This window comes from Pinus tabuliformis, chromosome X (assembly GCF_031772625.1).
Source record: "Pinus tabuliformis cultivar Carrire ecotype Pingquan chromosome X, CPIR1, whole genome shotgun sequence".
Lineage (NCBI taxonomy): Eukaryota > Viridiplantae > Streptophyta > Pinopsida > Pinales > Pinaceae > Pinus > Pinus tabuliformis.
This window is the reverse complement of record NC_142308.1, coordinates 1,116,175,427-1,116,184,088: the sequence shown is the minus strand read 5'-3', so window position 1 is coordinate 1,116,184,088 and position 8,662 is coordinate 1,116,175,427.

Genomic DNA, 8,662 nt, shown 5'->3' with positions numbered 1-8,662 from the left:
GTTGGGATCCGCATCAATGATCTGCTTCCCTTTTTCATTCCCCTTATCGAGTTCTGACTCAGAGTCGGAAGATGCATCTGATTCTGAAACCTTTAGCTCAGACACCAGTGACTGCTTGGCCCGACACTCACTTGTGTTGTGAGTGGAGCTCTTATGGAACTCACACCATTTTCCAGTGTCCTTTCTCGGCTTTGCGGCGCTGTTCTTTGCTTGCAGCTTTGGCTGGTTGTCTTGGGTTGTCCCGCCTTGGCTTTGTCCTTTGTTCTGTGGTTTAGGGGCACCTTTCCCCTGCTTTGGATTCGCAGATCCAAAGTCTCGCTTCTTTTGTTTAAACTTCTGCTCGACCTTGACGGCATATCGGTATGTTGCACCGAGCGAGGAGATGTTCAGGAATTGTATTTCTTCCTAGATGTACTTGTGCAGGCAGCCACGATATTTGAGTATCAAATGTTGCTCCGAATCCTTGATACCCAACTTTGTGCGAAGGGTATGGAAAAGATTGGTGAACTCCGGCACGTCTTGGTCCCTTCCCTGCCGCAGCGTGGTCCACTGTATGTATTCATCCTCATAGCTTCCAACAGGGTAGTACTGCTCCTTGATGGCATCCCGGAATGAATTCCAGGTGGGTGCGGCTGAAAATAGTGAGCCAGTACTTTCATCCTTCTGCTCGCAGTAGGTTTCCCACTAGTCCTTGACGTGGGGGGCTGCTTTGAGAAGAGCAAAAACAATCCTTTCCCGACTCGAAAATTCATGAACAAAAAAATAACCCTCTAGCAGATTTAACCATTTATCTACGGCATCTGCGTCTATCTGACCCTCGAATATGGGGATTTCAAAATTAACATGTACCTTAAAGGGTGTGGCGTTTCAAGAGTAGCTGCTGGAAGCCGATGCGTCGCTTCTGGGTAGCCGCTGAAGGATCTGGGCAAAGCTGTCCATCATCGCGTTCCGTTGTCGCTCGAGGGCTTCTTCGAGCAAGATTTTGATGGGATCTCTTGCCCCCTTGTCTTTCTTCTCATCCGCCATGGGAGGCCGTCGGGATTTGCGAGGCTAGTCTTGCAAAGGTTCAACCAGTTCAAGCCCTAACTCCTTATATCCCGACCTTGTTGGGGACATGCAAAGAAAAATAGAGAAAAAGCAGATCGCTCTGATACCACTGATCCGGATTTAAACAGGAACGCAACAAATTACAGAGATAACCATATACACAAAGATGCAGCAGAAATAATACTTCATTTCATTAATGGAAAATACTGAAATATGCTTACAACCAGAAATGGAAATAAACCAGGTAGGGCGATGGTAGCTTATCTCTGAGAAGAGATGTGGTGGCTACATGCCTCTGAACTGTGTTACAATGAGGCTCGAAGGCCTATTTATTGTTGAGAAACAATGGAAAACCCTTAACATTCCAAAACCTAACCCTAGGAGATGAAACGCCAAACTGTGGGCCCCGTTTGGGGTAAATTGGTACATCAACTTCTCGGGGTCGTAACTTTGGCATACGATCTCCGTTTGACGCGTACAATAGCTCGTTAGAAAGATCTATCCGAGCACTACTATTGTTGGAACGGGCAACATCGGTCTATTCCATGGACCCATGTTGCCCCCGGATTCCCCAAAAAAACGTCGTTTAGGGCCTCAAAACGGCTCCGGAAGTTCAGGACCCGAAAAACTGCTAAAAATAGTAAGTTGTGCTACAATTAAGGAAACTGAAAATGTTGAGAAAGACAATGGTGGGGGTCGAGGTGGACTTGGCAGGTGGCCACCAATATCCACCTGGATCATTTAACATCAAATCTTTCCACCGGATTCGGGCATCGAAAAGTCCAAAAAGTCGCACTAAAGATTTAACCTCAAATGTTTCCACTAGATTCTCGCATCGGAAAGTCCAAAAAGTCGCACTAAAGACAATTTCATTAATTATTGTTAAAAAATAATAATATTTATTTTTATTAAATATTATTAAATAATAATAATATGAATATTAATTACCACCAACCATATATAGATCAACGTTTACAGGGGGCTGATAGGCCCTAATGCAACTTTATTTTTTGCAGGTACTATCAAATTTTTATATTATGCTTTCTATATCTTTGTATATATCTATTTCTGAATAGCTAACTGGATACCCTCTTGGGTAATTTTGTACAAACATATTTTTATTTTGAAGGCTTCGGCCAACACTCTGCATATGCCTATTTGGCATCTACAACATGTAATTTTCTCATATAATAGAAAATTGTGATTTTTCCCGTGAGAAAAAAAATATGAATATTAATTAAATAAATAAAAATAATAATAATTAATTCACTTTTACATAATAATAATTAGTAATTATAATTAATTTTTGTCACAGTGTGATGTTGGACCATGGTTGACCGTGGTTGGCCATGGTTGATTTTCATATTGAGACAATCTTTGTCACAAAGTGACATGTGAGCATGGTTGAGCATGGTTGACTATGATCCACCATGTTTGACCCAAATGAATAACAAACCATTGGGATTAGTACTAAAAACCCATATTGAGCATGGTTGACCATGTTTGATTCTATAAAACATGGTTGACCATGATTGTCCATGATTTTTATATGGAAACAATTTTTGTCACAATGCAACATCAAACCATAGTTGACCATGGTTGGCTATGGTTGACCATGATTGATATTTTAAACCCAAGTTAATAATAAACCCAAGGGATTGATATTATCAACCCAAGGGAAAAATAAACCCAAGGGATTAATACTAAAACCCCATGATTGACCATGGTTGACAATGGTTGACCATGATTGATATTATAAACCTAAGGGAATAATATTAAACCCAAGGTATATAAACCCTAACATCAATATTATAAACCCTAAAATAAACATGGTTAACCATGGTTGATTTCCATATAGAGACAATCCTTGTCACAATGCAATGTTGGACCATGGTTAACAATGGTTGACCATGATTTATTTTCATATCAAGACAATCTTTGTCAGAGTGCAACGTTAGACCATGGTTGACCATGGCTGATTTCCATATCCAACCTTGTTTGACCATGGTTGAACATCGCTCGTTATGATTGCCCATGGTTGACAATGATTAATATTATAAACCCGATGGATTAATATTATAAACCCAAGGGAATAATAAACCCAATGGATTAATACTAAAACCCCAAGGGATTATGAACCCAAGGGAATAATATTAAACCCAAGGGACTAATTTTATAAACCCAACGTATATAAACCCTAAGATAAATATTATAAACACTAAAATAACATGATTGACCATCATTGATTTTTATATTGAGACAATCCTTATCACAATTCCATGTTGGACCATGGTTGACATCATAATAAACCATTATTGACTAGGGAATAATAAACCCAAGCGATTGATATGATAAACCCAAAGGAACAATAAACCTAATGGATTAATACTAAAACCCCAAGGGATTATGAACCTAAGGGAATAATATTAGACCCAAGGGACTAATATTATAAAGGCAATGCCCACGGGGCTTTGGATTGACGGTGAATGGGTGCATTGTTAAGGCACTCCTTGCGATAGGTCACCAGTTCAAATCCCCCAGGGTACTTAGGTTAGTCTAATAGATAAAAAAAATATTATAAAGGCAACGTATAAAAACCCAAGGTATAATAAACCTAAGGGATAACAATTATAAACCCAAGGTATATAAACCCTAACATCAATATTATAAACCCTAAAATGAACATGGTTGACCATGGTTGATTTCCATATAGAGACAATCCTTGTCACAATGCAATGTTGGACCATGTTTAACCATGGTTGACCATGATTGATTTTCATATCGAGACAATCTTTGTCAGGACGCAACGTTAGACCATGGTTGACAATGGTTGATTTCCATATCGAGCCTTGTTTGACCATGGTTGAACATGGTTGGTTATGATTGACCATGGTTGACAATGATTAATATTATAAACCCAATGGATTGATATTATAAACCCAAGGGATTAATACTAAAACCCCAAGGGATTATGAACCCAAGGGAATAATATTAAACCCAAGGGACTAATATTATAAACCCAATGTATATAAACCCTAAGATAAATATTATAAACTCTAAAATAAAGATGATTTCCATCGTTGATTTTCATATTGAGATAATCCTTATCACAATTCCATGATGGACCATGGTTGACATCATAATAAACCATGGCTGACCAGGGAATAATAAACCCAAGCGATTGATAATATAAACCCAAAGGAATAATAAACCCAAGGGATAAATACTAAAACCCCAAGGGATTATGAACCCAAGGGACTAATATTATAAACCCAAGGGACTAATATTATAAATCCAAGGTATAAAAACCCTAACATAAATATTAAAAATACTAAAATAAACATGGTTGAGCATGATTGATTTTCATAATGAGACAATCCATGTCACAATGGGACATTTGACCATGCTTGAACATGGTTGATTATGGTTGACCATTGTTGAATAATATTAAACCCTAGGAATATGAACCCTTACATCAATAAACCCAAAGGATTGATATTATAAACCCAAGGGAAAAATAAACCTAAGGGATAAAAATTATAAACCCAAGGTATATAAACCCTATCATGAATATTATAAGCCCTAAAATAAGCATGGTTGACCATGGTTGATTTCCATATAGAGACAATCCTTGTCACAATGCAACATTGGACCATGGTTAACCATGGTTGAGCATGATTGATTTTCATATCGAGACAATCTTTGTCAGAACACAATGTTGGACCATGGTTGGCCATGGTTGATTTCCATATCGATATGGTTTGACCATGGTTGAACATGGTTGGCTATGATTTACCATGGTTTACCATGATTAATATTATAAACTGAATGGATTGATATTATAAACCCAAGGGAATAAGATTAAACCCAAGGAACTAATATTATAAACCCAACGTATATAAACCCTAAGATAAATATTATAAACACTAAAATAAACATGATTGACCATGGTTGATTTTCATATTGAGAAAATCCTTATCACAATGCCATGTTGGACCATGATTGACCATGGTTAATTTTCATATCGAGACAATCTTTGTCACAATGTGACATTGGACCATGGTTGATCATGGTTGATTTTCATATCGAGACAATTATTGTCACAACGCGGTGTTCAAACATGTTTGACCATGGTTAACAATGTTTGATTCTATAAAACATGGTTGACCATTATCAATCATGGTTGACCATGATTGTCCATGCTTTTTATATGCAGACAATTTTCGTCATAATGTGAGATCCGACCATGATTGACCATGGTTGGTTATGGTTGACCATGGTTGACCATGATTGATATTATAAACCCAAGTTAATAATAAACCCAAGGGATTGATATTATGAACCCAAGGGAAACATAAACCTAAGGGATTAATACTAAAACCCCAAGGGATTATGAACCCAAGGGAATAATATTAAACTCAAGGGACTAATATTATAAACCCAACATTGGTAAACCCTAATATAAATATTACAAAAACTAAAATAAACATGGTTTATTTTCATGGTGAGACAATCCTTGTCACAATGTGACATTCAACCATGGTTGACCATGGTTGGCTATGATTGACAATGGTTGACCATGATTGATATTATAAACCTAAGGGAATAATAAACCCAATGGATTAATACTAAAACCCCAAGGGATTATGAACCCAAGGGAATAATATTAAACCGAAGGGACTAATATTATAAATCCAAGGTATAAAAACCTTTAGATATATATTAAAAATACTAAAAAAACATGGTTGAGCATGGTTGATTTTCATATAGAGACAATCCTTGTCACAATGCGACATTGGACCATTTTTGGCCATGGTTGAACATGGTTGTTAATTGTTGACCATTGTTGAATAATATTAAACCCTAGGAATATGAACCCTTAGATTAATAAACCCAAGGGATTGATATTATAAACCCAAGCGAATAATAAACCTAAGGGATAAAAATTATAAACCCAACACATATAAACCCTAAAATAAACATGGTTGACCATGGTTGATTTCCATATTAGATTAATCTATTGTGATATTGACATAATCATAAATAGTTGGACTAATATTTAACCCTTAATATTGGGGTTCTATAAAACCAAGGGATTATTAATATTATAAATACAAGAGATCAATAAACCGTAAGGCATTATTAATATTACAAACCCAAGGCATTAATATTATAAAAAAAAATGATTAATAAATGCAAGGGATCAATATACCCAAGGAATTAATAAACCCAACAAACTAATATTAAAAACCCAAACAATTAATAAACCTTAGGAATTAATATTTTAAGCTTAGGGGATTAATAAACCCGAGGGATTAGATGATAAACCAAAGGAATTATTAATATTATAAACTTGAAACCCCCGATCGGGGTGTGAAAGGCATGGTGGAGTAAACGAAGGAGAGATAGGCCATAGGACATGGTGGACCGAGGGGGGTCAGCCGCCCAGCTGGCTCGTAGGGTAGAGGGAGAAGAGGATGGAATGAGGCCACGAGAGTAGGTAAATGGAAGTGGGGCAGCAGGCAGTACAAGGCAGAGATAGTTGTGCAAGAGGGTAGAGGGGAGAGAAGATGTCTAGGTGTCAAGTGTGGCAGAGGGAGGAAGGCAATGGCAGTCGGCAAGTGGCGAAGTAGATGGAGTAAACTCATGGCAGGAGTAGTTGATGGTAGGAGAGGATTAATGAAGGGCAATAATGGGGATTTCAGGGAAACCCCATCCTGAGAAAATCATGCGGGAGAAAGGGCGGTGGATGGAGGATGAAGGCACATCGTGAGTCCTTCGGGCAGTAGGCAGGGCAAGTGGCCAGAAAAAACAAAAAGGGAAGACAATTAGGCTAAGAGGCATTTGCATGTAGAGAGATAAGTTATGACGTGCATTTGAAGGTGGTGGAAGTGGAGGGTTGGAGGATGTCGAGCTGTGACCGGTTTCCATCTACAAGAACCGGTATGTACTCTCATCTCTCACTCACGAATGTTTGGCAAACATGTTTTTAGAAGATGAACATTGGTTAATGGAAATGACACCCTCGGATGTGGCCAGTGTCGAGACCTTCTGTTTCTTTTGGGGTTCTGGCTTGTTATCTTGGAGAGAATTTGTCAGGATTGTCAACTCGGGAAGGGGGTTTGGGAACCCTAGTCTTGGTCTCAGGGTAGATAGGTCCCAGGGTAAGGACAGAAAGCCGAGTCGTATTGTGGTCTGCTAGGACATCCTTTGGGATTTCCACAGTGGCGGTAGGAACAAACCTATCAAGTTGTTTTGGTTAAGCATGTGGCTCGGGAAGGAAGGTGTCTTAGTTAAGTGTGGATGGTTAGAAGTGTCCTTTGATTTGTTGACAAGGCTGATAATCCTCCATCCTGAGCCGAGCCTAGACCTGGATAAGGGCCGTGGGAATAGAGGCAGTAATTGGGGTTGCAATCGGGGTAGGAAAATAGCTCTAAGAAAATTCCTGCTCAGCTCCTTTGTTGGGACCCAGGGTAGGGTTGCAATTACATTCATTCCTCCTGAGAAGCATTCCCTTGGCCGTTGGGGTGGTGATACACAAGGTAGGGCTGCAATTACAATCGGGTGGAGAAGTAGAGAAGCCTCATGGGTGCTGGGTAACTGAGCTCTTCAAATTCCAACGGGAAACCACCAGAACGATGGGGAGGTCATTAGTCTCCAATTCTCTGAGAAGGGAGGGGGGAATCCAGTTGTTAATGGGGCTTATCATAGTTCTCAGGGAACATAGCGATTGAAAAATCTCATGCCAGAGAAGCCCCACTCGGAAGGGGGGAAGCCCGAGGCTGCTCTGTTTAAAATGATGTTTACTTACAAGGTTATTTTCCTGGTTTCTGTTTTAGGTAATATAACAAGCAGAGTGCAGATAATTTTGGAGTCTCAGAACTCAAACTGTGCTCCAGCCCAGGTACAAGTGCGCTGCTCGGAAAAGGAGGAAGAAAGCCGGAAGGAGGATAGGATGACAAAGGAAGGTAACCAATCGGGAAAGAAAGTAAACAGAGGAATGGGAAAGGTCAGAAAAAAGATGAAAGGTTTGGAACCAACTTCTAGCAAAGGACTGAGTAAAAGAGGCAGGAAAACAGGGAAGGAGAGTATGTACAACCTGATCAATGCATACGTTATAGGAACACCGTCGGAGGTGAATGCAGTAATTTCCGAATGGGAAAGAGAACTAAAAAATAACATAGAAAATCAAGAGATCGAGGTAGAGGAATGGGAAACAATGGTTAAAGACCCCGAGAATACCAGAGGACGCCAAACGTTGTTCCGCCAAACAATTCAACAGTACTGGGTCATGAAAAACATCCTGGCCCGCCCAATGACAACCTATAAGGAAAGAGAAGAACCGGAGGAATATAGACCAGCTGAGCCAAGCATGAAGGATCTGCAAAGGGAGATCCAATTTGTCCAATTGCATGTAATAACCTCCGGAGTAAATGTTCATATAAAAAGCATAATAGGAACAAAAATACAATAAACATATCAGCCATCAAAATCCATATATACATCAGTACATTTGCACATGAAAATCAAGGGAATGCTTTTTTTTTTTCATTAATAAATGCAATGAACCAACTGGAGATGGGACTACCATGTTCCACCCAACCATAGATTGGCT